Here is a 19,751-nt window from a genome sequence, read left to right on the forward strand (position 1 = left end):
GCAATGTGCAAAACTACCCTATAAAATACAAGTAATAAATATTCCATTCATCTCGGAGTATACATACTGTTATGAAAGATGTCTCTTTACAGCACCTTTCCTTCCATTTTTATGGACCCCCAAACTTTTTGCTTTTTATTTTTTGAATTGGCCTTTAGCTTCATTACCCTGGCTTTTGCTCATTTTGTCATGGGGAAACTGAAATGTCCTTCAGGTTGTCAGTACTGGCAAACATTGTTTCTCCAGCACGGGGTATGGCATGGATTCATATGCTCATGAATATTACCCGTCGTCAGGCTGGGAATCCTCGGTAAAGAAAAAATCAATTTCACTTCTGAACTGTCTTTCTCCTAACAGCCAATCACTGGTTTCTGGGTCATAATGCCTCCAGCCAATGCCTGCCCTCTACCTAAGCCTCGCCTCTGGCAGCCATCTTCAGATTTTTACCACACGTTCAAGTGTTGGGAGTCCTTGTGTTGTAGCGCTCAAGCTTTTACTGCGATTGCCATTTTCCTAAGAGTTTTGCTCTATTTTTTCGGTCAAACGGTCCTCAAGCTCCATCGATCCATCTTCCGATTAACGGGGACCAGTTTTTTTAATTCTTCAGTGCCCCTCAACAGCGATTTTCATCTGGTTTCTTCTTGGAGGATCCCAGAAGCCTCTTCAAAGCCTACGCTGCGTGGAAATGGTGGATTAGAAGGAGGACTCTGCGCCTCTCTTCAAGGTTTGCCCCGGCTGCAACCTACGGATGTCTTTTCGGACAATGGACATTCCCTGTGCCTTTACTGCCTGCACTCGGACCCGGCGCATGTGGAGGATGACTGTGCGGCTTGTCGGGAGATGTGCCCTGCACATAGACCGACCGGCGCACGTCTCACGAGTGGCTGGAGGCCAAGACCCCAACCTTCCGATCCTCCAGTGGAGATGATACGTCGAGAGCAGGCCTTACGGGAGGGATCCCAATGAGGGCGATGACGCAGGTGACGACAAGGCGACTGATGAGGAGCAACAGGGTGTGGAGGGCTCACAGGACCAACCTAAGCCGCAAACACCCTCGTCTCTGTCTCCACCACCACCACCACCTCAGCAACCACCTGGGGACATCTCGGTGGACATTCTCACGGCTCTGCAAACGCTGTGCTCGGAGATCCGGACAAGAATGCCTCTCGCGCTGAAGGCACCACCCACAGTGCCGGGACCATCGGAGGAACCCCCATCCAAGAGAAGAGTTCACCCGCCTCCTCCTTTCCACCCTTCGCCCTCCTCCCCCAGGGATGAGACGGATCCAGACACGGCAACGACAGGCACTGGCACCGACGACAATATGGCTTGGGGGGGATCTCCCGCCTCCGCCTGCCAGATCTTCGCTGCCTTACAATATAGGCTTGTTTCACGCCATGATCTCCAGGGCCTCGGAGCTATTCCAGCTCGTCCCTGAGGAGAAGAAAGGAGGTTTCCCATACTAGTTCCGGGAGGCGAAGAGGAAGACTGTGCTTTCCATCCCGTTCTTGGATGACATTTGGGACGAGGGGTTGTCCCTCATGAAGAACACTTCATCGATGAGGGACTGTTTATGAGAAGAAATGCAGGGTGCCGGGCTCTGCGCCCAAGTGCTTATGATCCCAGCCATCTCCGGACTCTGGTTTCGGCGGCGGCCATGAAGTTGTTTTCGGGCTCCTCCTCGTCGGCGGCCCCGGACAGTGAGGGGAAGAAGTTGGATGCCATGGGGTGAAGAGTTATCACCTTGGCAGCAATGGCCATCAAGGCCGCTAATGCCCTCGCCATCGTGGTGCCTTTACGACAGGGAACTTTGGTTCAAGATGGCTCCCCTCCTGGACTTCCTTCCCGATGACAAGAGGGCTGAGGTGTTGGAGACCCTACGGGAAGGCTAGGTAGCTTCGGATCACGCCATTACAGTGGCCATGGACATTGCCGACACGGGATTCCGCCAAATGGGCAACCGCGTTTGCCTTCGTCGGCGAGGCTGGCTGAGGGCCACTAATCTCCGCCAGGATGTTTGTTTATTTATTTTTTACATTTGTAGAGCGCACTGCAGCCCATAGACATCGAGGCGCTATTACATGAAGGCGTAAGCAGCAAGATTATGTAAACATAGGAAACATAAAGGTAGTTAGTTACAAAGAGAGGAGCGGAGCATAGTTACAAATGACGTTCGTATGCCTGTAGATATAAAGGCAGGAAGGTTTAGACAAACAGCCTGGTTTTTAAGGCTTTGCAGAAGGCTAGGTGAGAGTCAGTCCCCCTGAGGAGCGGAGGTAGGGCGTTCCAATGTGAGGCTGCTAGGGCTGAGAAGCTCGAACCGCCTGCACGTACTCTACAAGTCTTGGGGGTAGAAATCAGGTTGGTGTAGGCAGATCTGGTGGGTCTGGCCGAGGTAGGTCGTGAAATTCTCTGGGCAAGGTAGGGGGGAGCAAGGTCATGGAGGCATTTATGGGTGAGGGAGAGGATTTTAAAGATGATCCTCTGCCTATTGGGCAGCCAGTGGACCTGCCTCCTAAGGTCAGAAATTTGGTCTTTCCTGGAAAAACCTGTAGCGGCCCTGAGGGCGTTGTTCTGGGCAAGCTGGAGTTTAGCGATGTTTTTTCCGGAGGTCCCACCAAGGAGAGCGTTGCAGTAGTCCAACCTAGATCCTATGATGGCCCTAGCAATAGTGAGACCATTTTGTGAGGATAGGAAGGGCCTTGCTGCGTAGATGAGTTTGGAGTAGTATGCTGCTGAGGAGGCTATGGCATTAACATGCTTGTCCATGGTGAGATTAGAGTCGAGGTAGACTCCTAGAGTCTTGACTGAATGGGATACCGCAATCGGTATGTTGTCGATGGTAAAGGAGGTGTATTGTTTGTCAAGGTTGCCTAGAATGGTTGGTGACCCAATAAGTAAAAGCTCGGTCTTCTCGCTATTGAGACAAAGCCAATTGTCAGCCATCCAGGCTTGGATGGTGGCGTAGATGGAGTTGAGGGTGTTCTTGTCCAACTCATAGTCACCTGTAAGCGGGATGAGTACTTGGGTGTCATCCGCATAATTTGTGTATGAGATGCACATAGAATCGAGGAGATTGAAGAGAGGACGTGTGAACAGGTTATAGAGGGTGGGTGCTATGCAGGAACCCTGGGGCACCCCACATTTGATGTGACTAGGAGATGCGCATGCTGAGTCCGAGAAGACTTTCATGGCCCTTTCCTGTAGGAATGAGGTGATCCATGCGCATGCTTTTGGGGAGAAGTTGGCTGCTATAGAGAGATGGTGGCAGAGTGTGTTGTGATCAACGAGATCGAAAGCTGCTGATAGATCGAGGAGGAGCAGGAGCGCTGGTTTGCCTGCGTCACGAATGTCATCCATTTGATTTTTTTAGGTCAAGTAGGGCTGTTTCCGTCCCATGACGAGGTCTGAAACCAGACTGCCGAAGGCTGAGAAGGCGGTGCTCTTCGAGGAATTTTTGGACTTGATGGTAAGCCGCTTTATCCAAAATTTTCAATAGAATGTGTTGACCATGCCCTTCGGGGACAATTTGTTCGGAAAGACTGTGGACGAGTCTCTTCAGGCAATCAAGGCGGACACTGAGACGGCTCGTAGGCACGCTTCAGCAACGACAGCCGTCCTTTTGGACCTCTGGAGGAAAATTCCAAGGTTCTTCTAAAGGATTCAGAGGAGGTGCTTTGTCCTACCGTCAACCCTGAGACTTACAGGGGCCAGGCCAAGTCTGGAGGTGGATGTCATCGTCGCTAAGGCCCCTAAGGCAGCTGTTCGATGTCAAAACAGGATTGAACCTGCCATGGAGTCGGGCCGCCACCCATGCACCCCGGTGGCAGGCCGGCTGGCGAACTTCAGCAGTGTGTGGAAGACCATCTCCACTGACCGTTGGGTGCTGGACGCTCTCGCCCACGGACACACCCTAGAGTTCCAACGGAAGTGTCCCCATATACCACCAATGGCCCGTCAGGAAAACCACGTGTCTCAGCTGCTGCTGGAGATGCGGGCCATGCTAAAAATGGGGGCGATAGAGCTCGTCCCAAAGAAGCTCCGGAGCGTACTCTCGTTACTTCCTTGTCAGAAAGAAGACGGGCGGTTGGAGGCCCATACTGGACCTCTGCCGTCTAAACAAGTTCAAGTCTCAAAAGTTTTGTATGGTGACTCTTCAGCAAGTGCTAGGACAGCTGGAAGAGGGGGATTTTATATCGCTGCTGGACTTGGAAGATGCCTATTTTCACATCCCCATACACAAGGGCCACTGCAAGTACCTACGCTTCGTGGTTCAAGGTTAACATTACCAGTTCAAGGCCCTTCCCTTCAGATTGAAGTCGGCGCCACAAGTGTTCACCAAGTGCCTGGCGCCAGTGGCGGCGCAGCTGCATCTACGAGGGATCCACAAGTACCCTTACCTGGATGACTGGCTCATCCAGGCGAGCTCAAAAGACCTTGCTGTCGACCATGCAGCGAGGACCGTCCAACTCCTGACTGATCTGGGGTTCTCTATAAACTATGCAAAGTGCTGCTTGACTCCATTGCAGGACGTGCTGTTTCTGGGAACCCGACTCAACACAGTGTCAGCAGCCATCCTGGGCAAGGTACAGCGGCTGTTGGCCCTGAAGATCGCATGGGTAAGGTCCATCAAGTCCCTACTCGGCATGATGTCATCATGCATATACCTCATTCGACTGTGCACGCTACGGATGCGTCCACTGCAGGAGTTTTTCGACACCCGTTGTATACAAGTGTCGGGAAGCTTTGAGGACAAGATCAGACTTGACAAGAGTTTGTCGATAGATACGAGGGTGGAGAGTGTGCGCAAATCTGTCCCCAGGCGCGGGCTTCCAGACCCCACCTCATCAGGAGACAGCCACAACGGACGCCTCTTTTTAAGGATGGGGAGCGCACACCGGAAGGCTTCATGCAAGAGGCCTGTGGCTACCGGAGAAGAAGACATTTCACATCAACATGTTGGATCTGCGGCAGTGTTTTGGGCCCTCAAGTCCTTCCTTCCGTCCCTCAAGGGCAAGGTGGTACGGGTATTCACGGACAACACCACCACAATGTTCTACATCCGGAAGCAGAGGGGAACCAGATCCCCGGCACTCTCTAAAGAGGGGCAGGACCTTTGGCACTGGGCCGTAGCCAAGGGGTGTTCCTCATCCCGTTTCATCTGGCAGGAGTGAAGAACACTGTTGCCGACTCTCTCAGCAGGGAGCTGCGCTCTTGCCACGAGTGGGAACTTCGGCAGGACCAAGTGGATCACCTGTTCCACAGATGGAGCAATCCCCAGATCGATCTGTTTGCGACAGCAACAAACACCTAGTGCCGAAGGTTTGCCAGCAGGTTTCCCAAGCCGGGGAGCATGGGGGACGCATTCTCTTTCTCTTGGGACAGCCTGTTTCTCTATGCGTTTCCTCTGTTGCTCCTTCGACTAGTCAATCAACTCAGACGGCCCCGGTGCAGGATGATCCTCGTCGCACCGGCGTGGCCGAGACAGATATGGTACCCGGACCTTTTGGACATGTCGGTGGGCCCTCCAGTCAAGCTTCCGGCGGTCGCAGATCTTCTTGCCAGGGAAGGAGGCGTGATTCTGCACCACGACCCAGGATCGCTGAACCTGAAGGCCTGGCTCCTGCAGCACTAGAGTTTGGGGGATACGATCTCCCAGCGGATTGTAAGGAGGTGCTCGCCAAGGCCAGAGCTTCATCTACTCTCAAATGCTACGGGCACAAGTGGAAGAGGTTCGCCGTTTGGTGCCGTACTCAGAAGATCGACCCTCTGAGTCACTGCTCTGCAGCTGCTTCCGTATTTGTTGTCAATGGCCAAGGCTGGACTGGCCCATGCTTCCATCAACTTTCATCTGGCGGCTATTTCCCACTACACCACATCTCCTGGACGATCATCCTTATGGTTGCATGGATTGGTGAAGGAGTTCGTCAAAGGACTATTTTGCTTGTTCCTACCGGTGAAGCCGCCAACTCCGGTGTGGGAGCTCAATGTGGTGCTTACTAGGCTCATGGGTCCGCCTTTCGAGCCTATGCATTCAGCGCCACTGAAATATTTGTCGTTGAAAACAGCTTTTCTTGTGGCCATCACCTCCGCACGACGAGTGGGAGAGGTCCAGGCCCTCTCTTGTAAACCACCTTATTTGACATTCCACGAGACAAGGGTGGTGCTACAGCCGCACCCCTCCTTCATGCCCAAGGTGCCGTCGGACTTTCATCTAAATGAGCCCTTGGTGTTACCTGTGTTCTTCCTGATGCCTTCGTCGCTGGCTGAGAGGACTTTGCACTTGCTGGCTGTGGCTAGAGCACTGAAAGTCTGTGGACCGCACAAAGAGTTTCCGGAAGATGTCGCAACTTTTTGTGAACTTTGGCCCTGTGAATCATGGAAAGGCCCTCTCTAAGGTTTCCATTTCCAGGTGGCTCTCCGGCTGAATCACCCATTGTCACTGGTTGGCAAACCGACCGTTGCCTGGCTGTCCGAGAGCCCATTCGATCAGAGCGATCAATGCTACTATGGCGTTCCTGTCTGGTGTGCCCATGCTTGACATCTGCATGGCTGCTACGTGGAGGTCGACACACACCTTCACGAATTTCTTCTGCATCGACAGGGATTCCAGGGAGGAGTCCAGAGTCGGCCAAGCAGTGCTGCACAACCTGTTCGCTTGAAGGTGAGCCTGGTGAGGAGGTAAGAGATGCTTAATGTTGAGCCTTGCCACCTCCCGTGGTTGTGCATGTGTGTACTACTATGTATTCTTTATTCATGGGCATGTGAATCCATGCCAGACCCCATGTTGGAGAAGAACAAGTTACTTACCTGTAACTGTTGTTGTTCTCCAGCATGGGTCTGGCATGGATTCACAAGCGAACCCTCCCGCCTACCCGTCTGCAGCTCTTCTCTTGGTCCTACTGCCACTTTACGTGCTACCAAATCTGAAGATGGCTGCCAAAGGAGGGGCTTAGGTAGAGGGCAGTCATTGGCTGGGGGCAGTATGGCCCAGAGTCCCAGTGTTTGGTTGCTAGGAGAAAGACAGTTCAGAAGTGAAACTGAGTTTTTCTTTACCGAGGATTCCCACCCTGACGACAGGGAATATTCACGAGCATGTAAATCCATGCCAGACCCATGCTGGAGAACAACAGCTACAGGTAAGTAACTTGTTCCATCCCTTAGTCTTGTTACTTTGATGCCGCTTTTGGTAACTTAACACTTTGGTAACATTGTATCATTGTACAATGCATCTTACATTGCAGTACAATAGGTTACACTTTTTGTGTTACCCTAGACCAGATGTCTTCAAACTTTTTTGGCCTGGTCCCCCTGAGCAAAATTTGGGCAGGCCGGCCCCCCCCAAAAATACCAAATGGACAGTATGTATTGCGTGCTGTCACCTGCTCCCATCACAGTGGCTGGGCTCCCTCATCCCACTCCTACCCAGTCCCTGGGCTCTCGCCACCCTATCACACACCCTGGGCTCTCTCCACCCTGCTCCCTCCACTATCCCATGGTTCCCACCAATCCTGCTCCCACCACAGTCCCTGGGCTCTGCCATTCTGTTCCTAACACAGTCTGAGGGCCAGTGGCGGCTGATGAATCTTTTAAGTGGAGGGGTATAATTATTCCCTCCAAAAATGCCATAGCGACCGAGCGCAGTGAGGGAGCCCGAACCAACGAAGGGAGAAGTCCGGAGGGGCGAATTTATTTGAAAATAATGGGTTAAAATGTTGCATTGTAGAGCATACTTTAAAAAAGATGGGTCAATGGCCAAACAGTTTGCAATTGGTGCTGGGGGGCACAGTGGGTATGCATGACATTTTTTACTGGACATCTATGATAATGTCCAATAAAAAGATACCATCCCTGTCCCCTGGGCCAAACACAATCAACATGATTATGTGTATATGCAAGGCGCTGGGGGTGCCAAGGGGGAAATCATATTTTTGACTGGACATCTATGATAGAAATCCAGTAAAAAAAAAATACAACCCCTGTCCACTGGGCTCCACAGCACCTCCTAACGAGAGCTGATTTTGGCAGATGGGTAGAGGGGATTGTGCAACAAAGGCATTTAGGCATTTTTAAAATGTCTAAATGTCTTAGTTGTACAACCCTCCTTCCCCCCCTCTATCCACCACTTGCCAAAATCAGCTCAACGGACCAAAACAAACACACATACGCACATTCATACAGCAATCATGATCATTCACACGAGAATCCATCACCATACACTCACTCATAACACAAGCATAAACGCAGCCATACAGATGTTAAATAAATAAAAAATTAACACAAACGTACCTTCTGCATTGGCCTGCGTGTGGGTGCTGAAACACCCTGCTCCAAGCTGCTCTGTCCGTATGTGCGAGGCGGCGCAGGAGCTCCCCCTCACACATACAGCCATGCAGTGCCTCAGCCAGCATTTCCAATGATCTATGCAATGCTGGCAAAGCAAAACACCCCAGCCTTGCATGGCTCATTGAGCATGTGCGGCTGGGGAACTGAATTGTCAAAGGGAAATAGTTTTTCCCTTTGACAGTTCAGCCAGCCCAGGAGCACTCACTCAGCTGGAAAAAGCAGCTGAGGGAGTGCTCACTGTTTCACTGGGCTGGCTCCTTGGCTCCTCCATAATGGGTGAGGGGGCCACTGGTTAGGCGCCCCTCGCCATTATGGATGAGCTGCCAGGCTCGGACTGGCCTATAGGGCAATAGGTCAATGCCTGTACCAAAAATTCAAAATGCTAGTATGGGCCAGTCAAAATGGGCCACCTTTTTGGCCAATGTGGGCCAGTTCGAGTTACTTCACTATGCAGTTAGTAATTTTGACCATTGTTGCTGAATAGATATTATTTAAATATCACAATTTACTTACATTTTAACACAACACACCCCCTCGGGTACTATTGAAACAGTCTGTGACTAAAGGAATGAATATCCATTTACAACTGTGGGCCACTTTTTCATTGGTGCCTCAGACAGTTTCATGCTTCATCCTGACCATGTGAGCCGCCTCTGCCCATTTCTTCCTATCTAAAACCCTACAGTTTGAATACCACTGCCGTAGACTAGCACTCAGAGGATTATTGGTTACTTTAGCAGCAGTTACTTTTTGCTATTATTGGTGTAATTTACTTTAGCCTTACCACGTTTGGCTATTAACTGTGGCTAGTGGTCAAACATGGCCATGCCACAAGGTTTTTCGCTTGTGCTTTGGCCATCTAATCTTTTACGGTCTTCCAGTGCCCCGGAAAGCAGAGGATTTTGGCGGGCTACTGGAGGACCATTGGTGTTTGCTGCCAGGAATTGGGTTAGGACTGTCTGGTCCCAATCCGCAAACTGGTTTTGGTGTGTCTGAGTGGTATGCATGAATTGTGCCGCCAGTGGTCCTGATTGTATGACTGCTGGGGTGTGTGGGGGCCAGGTGTGTGTGTGTGGGCCAGATCTGTCATTGGCTAGTGGAAGCGCTTACCTGGCTTTTGGTATAAGAAGAGTATCCCTGCACCCACTTAAAGAGATCCTGGAAAAAACCAAAGGAGTCACGAATCCTGTCCAGCTGCGAGGAGACTGGAGACCCGTTCGAAGAAGTCCTGGTGACCAACTTCTGCTGCTGTCCTGGTAGAGCCCTGTCTTGTGGAAGCTCTCCAGCAGTCCTGCGAAGGAGCTGCGACCTTTAAAGTAGAGGGGAACATCCATTCTCTACATCGGCTCGGAGTCCCACGAAGAAGAGCCTTTGGAAGTGCCCCTTGACTGCCAACTGGCTGACCAGCTCAGAGTTTGGGCTACTGTGCTGCTACAGAGGTCAGTGTTTTGAGTTGAGGCCTGGAACTTAGGGGATCTTCAGCTTGTGCTATCAGGCTTACCTCTGCAAAATGTTGTGCTCGTAGCATCAAGGGGACCCGAGATAGGAGGCAAAGTCTGACCACGGCAAGTGAATCCCTTTGCGTTGCTGTGCATTGGTGGCTGTCGTCCAAAACTGCTTACCTGCGTCCAGTCCTGTTCTGTGAGGGGCCCTGCACAGATTTCTTTTGCATTTTTCAACTGAAAGACCCTGCACCAGAATTTTGGCGCCGACTGGAGAAGTGCTTGAACCTGCAGGCTATGAGGTGAAGGGCTGAGCCTGACAGTGGGAAAAGCGACCTCTGACCCTCTTCAGCGGACCTGCCAGGTCCTACGAAGGGCGTGAGTTGTACTGATACTTTCCTGAACCCCTAACTCCCTCTTAAAAGCTTGTATAACTTTTATAAACGTTTCTAATAGTTTGGCTTTGCCATTGTTTGTTCGCACAAGTACTCCCGGAAGTTAGGGACACGTTTGTTAATTAGAATAACTTGGAACTGTACTTTGGACCCCAGAGACCCTACATTCATTTTTTCCAGCTTCAGAAATCTGTATGGAACTTTGATGTACTTTTGAGCACAAGGCCCCATCATTTTAGGGGTGGACTTCTGAACCTAGGAATGGATCTGTATCTTCCTTTTAAGAGGTTTCATATGTATTTTGACCTACTCCAGCGATTACACACATATATGATCAAGTGGTTTGTTTACCGCGAAACGCATCGTCGTGTGCTTCCCTGTCTACCTTTTTTGAAAATAAATTAACTTTTTTGTGGAATCTGTAATTGTGGATTTTTTTGCGGATCGAGGGAGTTGTGCCTCTCACTATACTAGGTTTGCATTCTATGCATCTGTCCACCAGCGCAGAGTATAGAAAATAAGCCCGAACACATACCAGATTCTATGATCCTTTGATTTCTGTTTGTGAACGAGGTTGTGTCTTTGAACTGATTTTAGTCGGTTTTTCTATATATGAAGTTAAACCTGCTTTGAGGATTTGTTTTTTTAAATCCATAATGCATTCCCAAATCGATAGGACAATCATACCTTTGGGGAGGCAGTAGCTATTCTGCTTCTGTGGACAAAATAAATATTCTGGTAGGCAGCCACAAACTGCATGGCTACTGGAGAAGACCTGGGAAGAGTACTCCATAATTTCTCTATCCAGCATCGTCTTTGGCGATTATCTGAATGCGATGTTACCGCCCAAGTAGGCCAGTCCATTGTTAGGTTATGACTATTTAACCTGGGAATTCCCAGGATAACTTTCAACTGAAGTAAATCTATTAAATCATTAGTAAAGCAACAGTGGCTTTGTTAATGATGGGTGAGGCTTCCAAGGAGTGGATTCCTTCTGTTTTTTGTTTAATGAACACGGAATGGCTTGTTCTGCAAAGCATACATATAATGTATTTTCCAAAAGCTCTGAAATCGAACAGGAACGTTGTTAACCTGGCCTTTTATTCACATTGACCTACCTGTAAAGGGCTGTGCAGAGAACATTAGGCCTTGTGTTCTGAACGTGGGGAATTGAAAACCATGTTTCACTCAAATCTGAAGAGATTGACTGGTTGGTAACATACACACTCTTCATCCCCCAAACCCCCTTTTCCTTTCCTGTCGTTATGGATCAATGCAAAATGTGTCTTCAAATACATCTTGAGTGGTGTTTGGTGGTGGGTGTACTTGTACCAGCCTTGATGGAGGGTTCGGAGAGGCCACCCTATTTAGTGAGCAGGGAAGAGATCTGTAGGTCTAGCCAAGCTCAATCAAGGTAGGTGGTAGAGGAGTAAGGCTTAGACTTCAGGAGATATGTTGGGGGTTCCATGTGATTTCATCTCAGGGTTTTTTAACCGCATATTTCTTTTCGAAAAAATCATCGAATGTTTTCTTTTTTTGGGGGGGGGGTTACCCCCCCCTAACCCCATCCCCTGTAATTATTTTTATATCCCCATACACCCATATCCGGAGTCTGCTGCAGAGTCTTTTGGTCCAGTGACAGTGCAGTGCCTGAAGAGCTTTCCAGTCCTCTTTCTATTACCATTGAATTTGCTCTTAAAATACCCAGGAAGCCGCGGAGCGGCCACGGATTCTGTTGCAGAGTCTTTTGGTCTTTGGCTCTTAGGCTCTGCCTGCTCCGTGCCGCCGCCTCGTTCATCCACCTAAGAAGACCGAGGGACTCCCGGGAAAGACTTCCTTGCCGACTGCCTAGGACTGCCTACGAACAGCACATCAACAAAACATCCTTGTGGTGAGTGACCCTTCCCCCCCCTCCCTTCCCCTCTACCTCCCACCCCCTACGTACTTCCAGTCAGTGATAGCACCCTTTCCCCCCGCTCGCCGCGTCTCCCTTCCAATTTCAGACGCAGCTAGTGTGCCCCTCCCACGTTTCGGCGCCCGGCCACCAGCTCCTACCGTGCTGAGAGGACCGCCTTGTGGAGTGTCCCCGGAGGTTCCCTCCCTCGTCTGCGCACGGCCGCTCCCGTGCCTACCCGCTGCTGAGCCCGTCCGCGCATCTGCATGCTACACGCTACAGAGCGCCCCAGGCAGACACCCCGTGCGCGTCTGCTCTGGTAGTCTAAAGCACTTGTATGTAAAGCACAGCAACTGTAGTGGATAGAAAGTAATACCAAGCGCAGCTGGCCGCATCTAAACCCCCGGAAGGACTCCAACGGTGTGAACACCAACCCCCCTCTGGAATCATTTGTGGGTTGGACTCCTTCACTGCAACACTGTCAACATTGCAGACCCTGTGTAAATTTTCCTTTGTGCCCATAGAAACTACATCGTATCCTGCACTAAGAAAGATCCATTGTAACTTAGGCAGAGTTACATCAATACAGCAACCTATACAGCAACTGGCACTTCCCCATTCTGATCAAACGAAAGCATCTCCTCTGTAAGAACACCACAACCAAAACAAAAGAGACCAAAGAGATCTCCTCCATTTCAATCCTATCCAGAACATTGTGCTGCACCGCATTGCTCAAAGCGAAAATCACAAACAACCAAATCACAGGAGACTGCAGGCGCTTGTTCCCCTTTGATCTGCGCCAGGTGCTCCAACAAGTGAACACCCGAAACAACTGGAACACAGGAGACTGCAGGGGCTTGCTCCCCTTTGATCCTGATCAGAACACTCTGTTCCACCGTACTGGCCAATGCGAAAATCTGAAACAACCGGAATACAGGAGACTGCAGGGGCTTGCTCCCCTTTGATCCTGTCTTTGATCCTACGCCAAGAAATGTCCACAACACAGGACACCGCAGGGGCCTCGCCCCCTTTGATACTGCCCAGCACATTGTGCAGCAATGTAACACCAAAAGTGCTGACTTTGATCTTGAACCTACTCGAACACAGGAGATTGCAGGGATCCGCACCGCTCCGATCCTACCCAAGACGCTGCAAAACCCCTAGAGACGCCAAGAATCCATATGTCTGCCTCATCGCAAAATAACAGACAGTACGGCCAAACACAAGGCTCAGAGGGAAGCTTCATCTAGACGCCTCACAAACAATGGAACAAGCATTCCAAAAGAAGAACTCAAACATTCTTCCGAAAATCGATTCCCCCCCATAGCAATCCTGAAACACCGACACCAGACCTTGAAACAATCAAACAATCAGAAGATTTGGAACTAAACATTGCAGGAAATCTAGGTGATCCCTCACCACAACCGGAACCTGCACAAACCATATGCCCAACTGAAATAAATCAAGAGAAACAAACCATCCAAGACCAACAGATCCCAATTAGCTGGGACCCAACTGAAAATCAAAATTAAACGAGCTACAACCACTTGTAAAACAGTTCCCGTCTAAGCAAGCAAGGTCTCTGTTACTAAGAGCTAGACTGAACTTGCTATACACAAACGAGATCTTATTCATACGGGGCCTCGCGACTACAAACTCCTGTAGATTTTGTGGCCAAACAAAAGAAACAGAACCATCCGTCACTTGTTGCTTTCTTGTCCCGAAACCGCGAAGTTAAGAGCCCTGTATCTGAGACACATCTTCTCGGACTTCGCGCTGCAGGATGAAGCACTCTGTTGGTCAAGACTAATAGCGGGCGACAAGACCTCATGGTTGATAGCATCCTACAACATTTTACGCAATTTACAGGAAATCCTGCAGGCTCCTCCAAACGTAGTGGTGTCCTGTTCTCCACAAACGTCTTCTCCATATTAAAATAAAAGTGTCTCCGCTGATAGTCTCAGAGAGACTCAGGACATGAAGCTAGCAACGAAGAATTATTCCTTCCTTTGTAAAAATCTTAAAGATTAAAAACAAAAAACAAAAAAAAAAAAAAAAAAAAATCAACAAATCACAGAAAAAAACGACCAAACCAACCAACCAACCCCTGAGGTGCACGCTGAAGAAAACGAGAACGCCCAAGCCGACATACAACTGGAAATGCAACATGATTTGACTGGCTTAACCAAACGGAGTGAGATAGCTACAGATCCAACCCTCAAAGAATTCCAGCCCAAAACACCAATGAACATCGCTCATAATCTGACCAGAGAAAGTCAATCAAATATAACTCTCAACATCGATGGACACCCAACACCAAACAGAAAATGAGGAATTATCTAAACAACTAACCCAAACGAAAATCCCGGGACCGGTGATGGCTGGGATGACCAAAAAAGAAAAAGCAAAACAGGCAAAATTACAGTGGCTACAAACCCATGCTGCGCAAAAACTGCTAAAAGAACCTCTCAACCCTGCCTTGAATACAGTATCAGGCAAAGCAGCCCGTCTATCCCTAGACATCACTGAGATAGAATCAATCATGAAGAGTGCAGAAAGAAGACATTTTCGGCAATCCAACACAAACAGCAATATCGCCCTGCACTTTGACACCACTACCAAACAAACCGAACCAGCGGAATTGTGAACCTCACGAAAAACAAATATCCCATAAAGAACCACCACATCATCCACATATCAGAATAAAAAAGGAACAAAAAAGAACGCAATTCGAGTATGATGTCGAAGAATCTTTTCATACGCTAGCACAAGGAAATGATACTGTCAGAAATCCGGGAACCTGGTTCCGCGTTGACCCGTCGTGAAGAATATATTTCTTCCTACCAATGTGATTCTCAGGAGTACGAAAGGACAGTCTAAGAATCCAATTGATCGGAAGATGGTGTAGAGTCGTTGGGATCGTAGAGCTGAGCGGCCCGCAACTTCCCGGTAGATGATGGTTCCAGGTTCCAGCCAACGACTGCAGAATATTATACTGATTACAATCAAATACACCCCTTTCAAGAGAACACGTAACAAAATCTCAACAGACTAACCTGCAGAAAACGGTTTAACCAGAAGTGTTTCATGCAAGAATGTCCTCTATACTGGGGTACTCTGGAGACCAGAAGAAGAGAAAAGACAATCAGTACCAGAGAATGAGTGGAAGAAATAATGGTAAGGAAAGGTAGGTTTCTTACCCTTTTTTCCCTGGAAGTGAACGTCCCTGGCAAAGTCCTTCTTCTTTCCTGTAGGAACAGTGTGATGGTATCTGCCCTCTGTTCGGTGGACCAAACAATCCAAGGTGTAAGCAGTCACTAGTCCAGCAACCACCTATTCCCGCCGGCACGAGGACGCCTAAAAGGTGCTCAGGAAGTCTCTAGTCCAGCACCAAGCCTGTACCCGCCGGCACGAGGACGCCTACAGCACCCTGGGGAAGGACAGGGAAGGGATTGGAGAGGGAAAAGGAAGGAAGGAAAGAACGAAGGTAAGAGGTCTCCCAAGCTTCGAGGTCCGATTTCGACAAAACCAAATCACTAGGCAAGAATAATCCATAAACAATCCGAGGTCAAGATACAAGAACAGGTAAGGATAATCCAAGAGCAATCCAGTAAACGTAATCCGAGATCAAACAAAACCACTAAATCTGAGCAAGAAAAAACCGCTGTCACTATTGGATCAGAAGCAGCGAGAAGTGGGCGCCAGATCATTAAGTACTTGAAGTACCGGCACCAAGATGGTCACGTGACCCAACACGTTTTCTATCACGTGGAAGATGCTGCGTCCACTGACGTAGTCTCCATGGCAACTTCCACGTGAGGCGTCGGGAACGCAGTTCCCGACGCAAATGTGTTCCGTGCGTAGAGCGTGGATACCGCAAGCCCGCCTTCTGTATGGTGGTATAACGGGACAGAAGCTTTTGGTGAGGATGAGACACGTGAACCGCAGGGGTGATACAAGACCTGGAGCGTTTTCTGACAGTATCCTCCCCCAAAGGACCCCCATGCCCCCGAGAGGCCAAAAATTGGGAAACCAACAACGGGGCATGCACATTCTGCTCCGGTTCCCATGTCCGTTCTTCCGGACCGTAACCCTTCCAGTCCACTAAGAAATACCTGGTACCACGAGAAACCCTGGTATCAAGAATGGAATTGACCTCATACTCCTCCACCCCTTGAACCAATATCGGAGACGGAGAAGCCGGTATCCTGGTGCTGTCTACACAAGGCTTAACCATGGACACATGGAAAACCGGATGTATCTTCCAAGAGTGCGGAAGTTCTAATTTGACCACCAATGGACTCAAGACGTCCTTTATAACATAAGGACCTACAAAACGTGGCAACAAGCATCGTCGACCTGGAATGCGTAGGTTCTTAGTGGACAACCATACCCGTGTACCTGGAATGTAGACGGGTGCAGGACGGCGATTCCGATCCGCGTACTTCTTCGCCTGTTCTTGTGCTTGTTTCAGATGTTCCAGCACCCTATCACGGACCAGAGACAAATCTTTGATACAAGATTGAACTGCCGGACAATCCTCAGGTAGATTCCAATCAAGAGGAAGGGTGCGTGGGTGTTGCCCATACAAGGCATAGAATGGCGATGTTCCCGTTGATGAATGGCTGGAATTATTATACGCGAATTCCGCCAAAGGAAGAACTGCTAGCCAGGATTCCTGATGTTGAAGGATGAGACACCTGAGGTACTGCTCCATGGTAGCGTTAACCCGCTCTGTTTGACCATCCGTCTGGGGATGGAACGCTGTGGAACACCGTTCATCTACCCCCAAAGAGAACATTAGATGCCTCCAAAAACGCGACGTGAACTGGGACCCCCTGTCAGAAACCACAATCTCAGGCAACCCAAAAAACCTGAAAACATGTCGCAAGAACAACTCTGCCAGCTTAGCAGCTGATGGCAGGCCTTGGCAAGGCACAAAGAGAGACATTTTAGAAAAGCTGTCAACCACCACCCATATGGTATCAAACCCATCAATCAAAGGCAACTCCACCACAAAGTCCATGGTAATCATCGCCCAAGGTCTGGCTGGCACTGGTAATGGTTGTAATAACCCCATAGGTTTCGCTGAATGGGACTTACACTGGGCACAGATGGCGCAGGTCAAGATATATTGCGAGACGTCTCTTCGCATGGAAGGCCACCAACACCAGCGTTTGAGGAGTTCAAGAGTTTTCTGGGAACCAGGATGCGCTGCGATAGCAGCGTCATGACACAAAGAAATAGCTGTACACCGGGTATCCTGATCAGGCATATAAACTCGACCCTGGACATAAGGAAGACCATGCAGAATATCCATGTTATAGTCTGCCAGTTCTGTGGGCTCTTTATCAACCCAGTTCTGGAGCGTTGACTTCAAAGTGGGTTGTAGAACACAACTACAGACCACTTGTGTAGGTAATAACAAAGACCCATCCTGTGGACGTGAACCATCATTACCCAGGCTTCTGGATAGCGCGTCCGCCTTGGAATTCAAGACACCTGGGCGGTAAGTCAAACTAAAGTTGTACATGGAAAAGAATTCATGCCAACGGGCATGTCTCGCAGTGGTGCACGTCAGGGACTGCAACGCCAACAGGTTTCTGTGGTCAGTAAAAACCTGGACCGGTAATTCCGTCCCAAGGAGATGATGACGCCAGATCATAAATGCGTCTCTTACGGCCAACAATTCCCGTTCAGTAACGGTGTAGTTACGTTCATAGGGCGTTAATTTGCGCGAATGGTAGGCGACTGGATGCAACTCCTTGGTATCAGCGCAGGTTTGGGACAAGACAGCCCCTACCGCGACATCCGAAGCATCAGCTTCGACAACGAATGGACGTTTGACATTTGGGTGTAGCAACACCGGGGCTGTAGTGAACGCGGCTTTTAAAGACTCAAACGCTATTTGGGCGTTATCGTTCCATAAATAAGGTTTCTTGTTACTGGTCAATTCGGTGAGGGGTGCAGCAATCGAAGAGAATTGTCTAATGAACCGCCTGTAAAAGTTCGAAAACCCCAGAAATGATTGTAACTCCTTCCTTGAAGTTGGTACAGGCCAGTTTAAGACAGCTTTCACCTTATTGCTACTCATCTGCACTCCTTTATTGGTGATGTCATATCCAAGGAACTCGACCTCACTCGCATGGAATACACATTTTTCCAGTTTGACAAAAAGACGATGCTCCCGCAAGCGTTGTAAGACTTGTGAAACATGACGTACATGATCTTCCATGGATGGAGAATAGATGAGTATATCATCTAAATAGACAATAACGAATCTGTCGATCATGTCGCGTAGAACGTCGTTGATGAAATTCTGGAATGTGGCCGGGGCATTGCAAAGCCCGAATGGCATCACCAAATACTCGAATAGGCCATATCGTGTCTTAAAGGCTGTTTTCCACTCATCCCCTCGACGTATCCGGACCAAATTGTACGCACCCCTTAGATCTAATTTGGTGAAGAATTCTGAAGACCCTAACTGATCCAGCAAGACAGAAATCAACGGGATCGGGTATTGATTACGGATAGTACCTGCATTGAGTTCCCGATAATCAATACAAGGTCTTAAGTCCCCCTCCTTCTTGGGTACAAAAAAGAGCGGTGAAGCAAATGGAGAGTGAGAAGGCCGAATAAAACCTAACTCGAGGGCTTTGTCCAAATATTCTTTAAGGACGACTTCTTCCTTTTGTGTAAGGGAATAGATGCGTCCCGAAGGTGTCTTGGCATCCGGTTTGAGAACAATGGGGCAATCATAGGGCCGATGAGGCGGCAGGATCTCTGCTTTCCCCTTGTCAAAGACGTCCTTATAACTTGTGTATTCGACAGGTAATACGGTGTTAACAACAGCTCCGATTGTAACCACAGAGTTCAACAACGCCCGACTAGGAGCTTCAGGTACTTCATACATGGACTCTAGGGAACTGCAGGATCGAGGGCGTTGCTGAGCACTGAAAGCGATAACCCCGGTCTCCCAGTTAACGACCGGGTTATGAAGCTTGAGCCACGGTAAACCCAGGATGAGTTTGTATTGCGGTGCCATAATGACGTCAAATGTGATGATTTCCGAATGCTCGGCGCCAATAGTTAACAACAACGGAATGGTATGTTCAGTAACAAGCCCCGAAAGTAGGGTTGAACCGTCAACCGCATTGACTACCTCCGGAACACTTTTTGACAACAAGGGAATACCCCATTTCCGAACGTATTGGGCATCAATGTAGTTACCGGTTGCCCCTGAGTCAAGAACAGCTGCAGAACTCCAAGGAGTGACCTGATCGTAACTCAACATGACGTCAATGTAAAAAGGCGTGGACAACGAGGAACCCTGCAGGGAAGAGCTCGGCGTAGGGGTTCCTTCTACGACCGGGCCTTGGCGTTTCCCGACTTGCGGGGTCTCTTTGGACATGCACTAAGCAGATGAGTAGAGGAACCACAATAAAAGCACAGATTGTTCCGTCTACGATGTTCTCGTTCTTCTGTCGTTAGCGGGCCCCTAACTGCCCCAATTTGCATAGGCTCGTCACCGCCAGAAACAGGGATTGGGGATATAGTGGTATTGACCGTAATCATTCTCTTCTCCCCCTTTCTTTCGGTACGTCGGGCATCAATCTGGAGTACTAGATCCAAGAAATCAGAAAAGGACGTAGGAACCACCGGAACCGTAGCTAT

The 19,751-nt window shown here is 49.3% G+C and overlaps 1 protein-coding gene across 3 annotated transcripts in view; it reads left to right on the forward strand.

Moving 5' to 3' along the window:
* Positions 1–19,751, forward strand: part of CERS5 (ceramide synthase 5) — a 952,246-nt gene that overhangs the window by 543,476 nt on the left and 389,019 nt on the right. The window lies entirely within an intron of this gene.

Source organism: Ambystoma mexicanum, chromosome 3q (assembly GCF_040938575.1).
Source record: "Ambystoma mexicanum isolate Mex_15411 chromosome 3q, UKY_AmexF1_1, whole genome shotgun sequence".
Taxonomy (NCBI): domain Eukaryota; kingdom Metazoa; phylum Chordata; class Amphibia; order Caudata; family Ambystomatidae; genus Ambystoma; species Ambystoma mexicanum.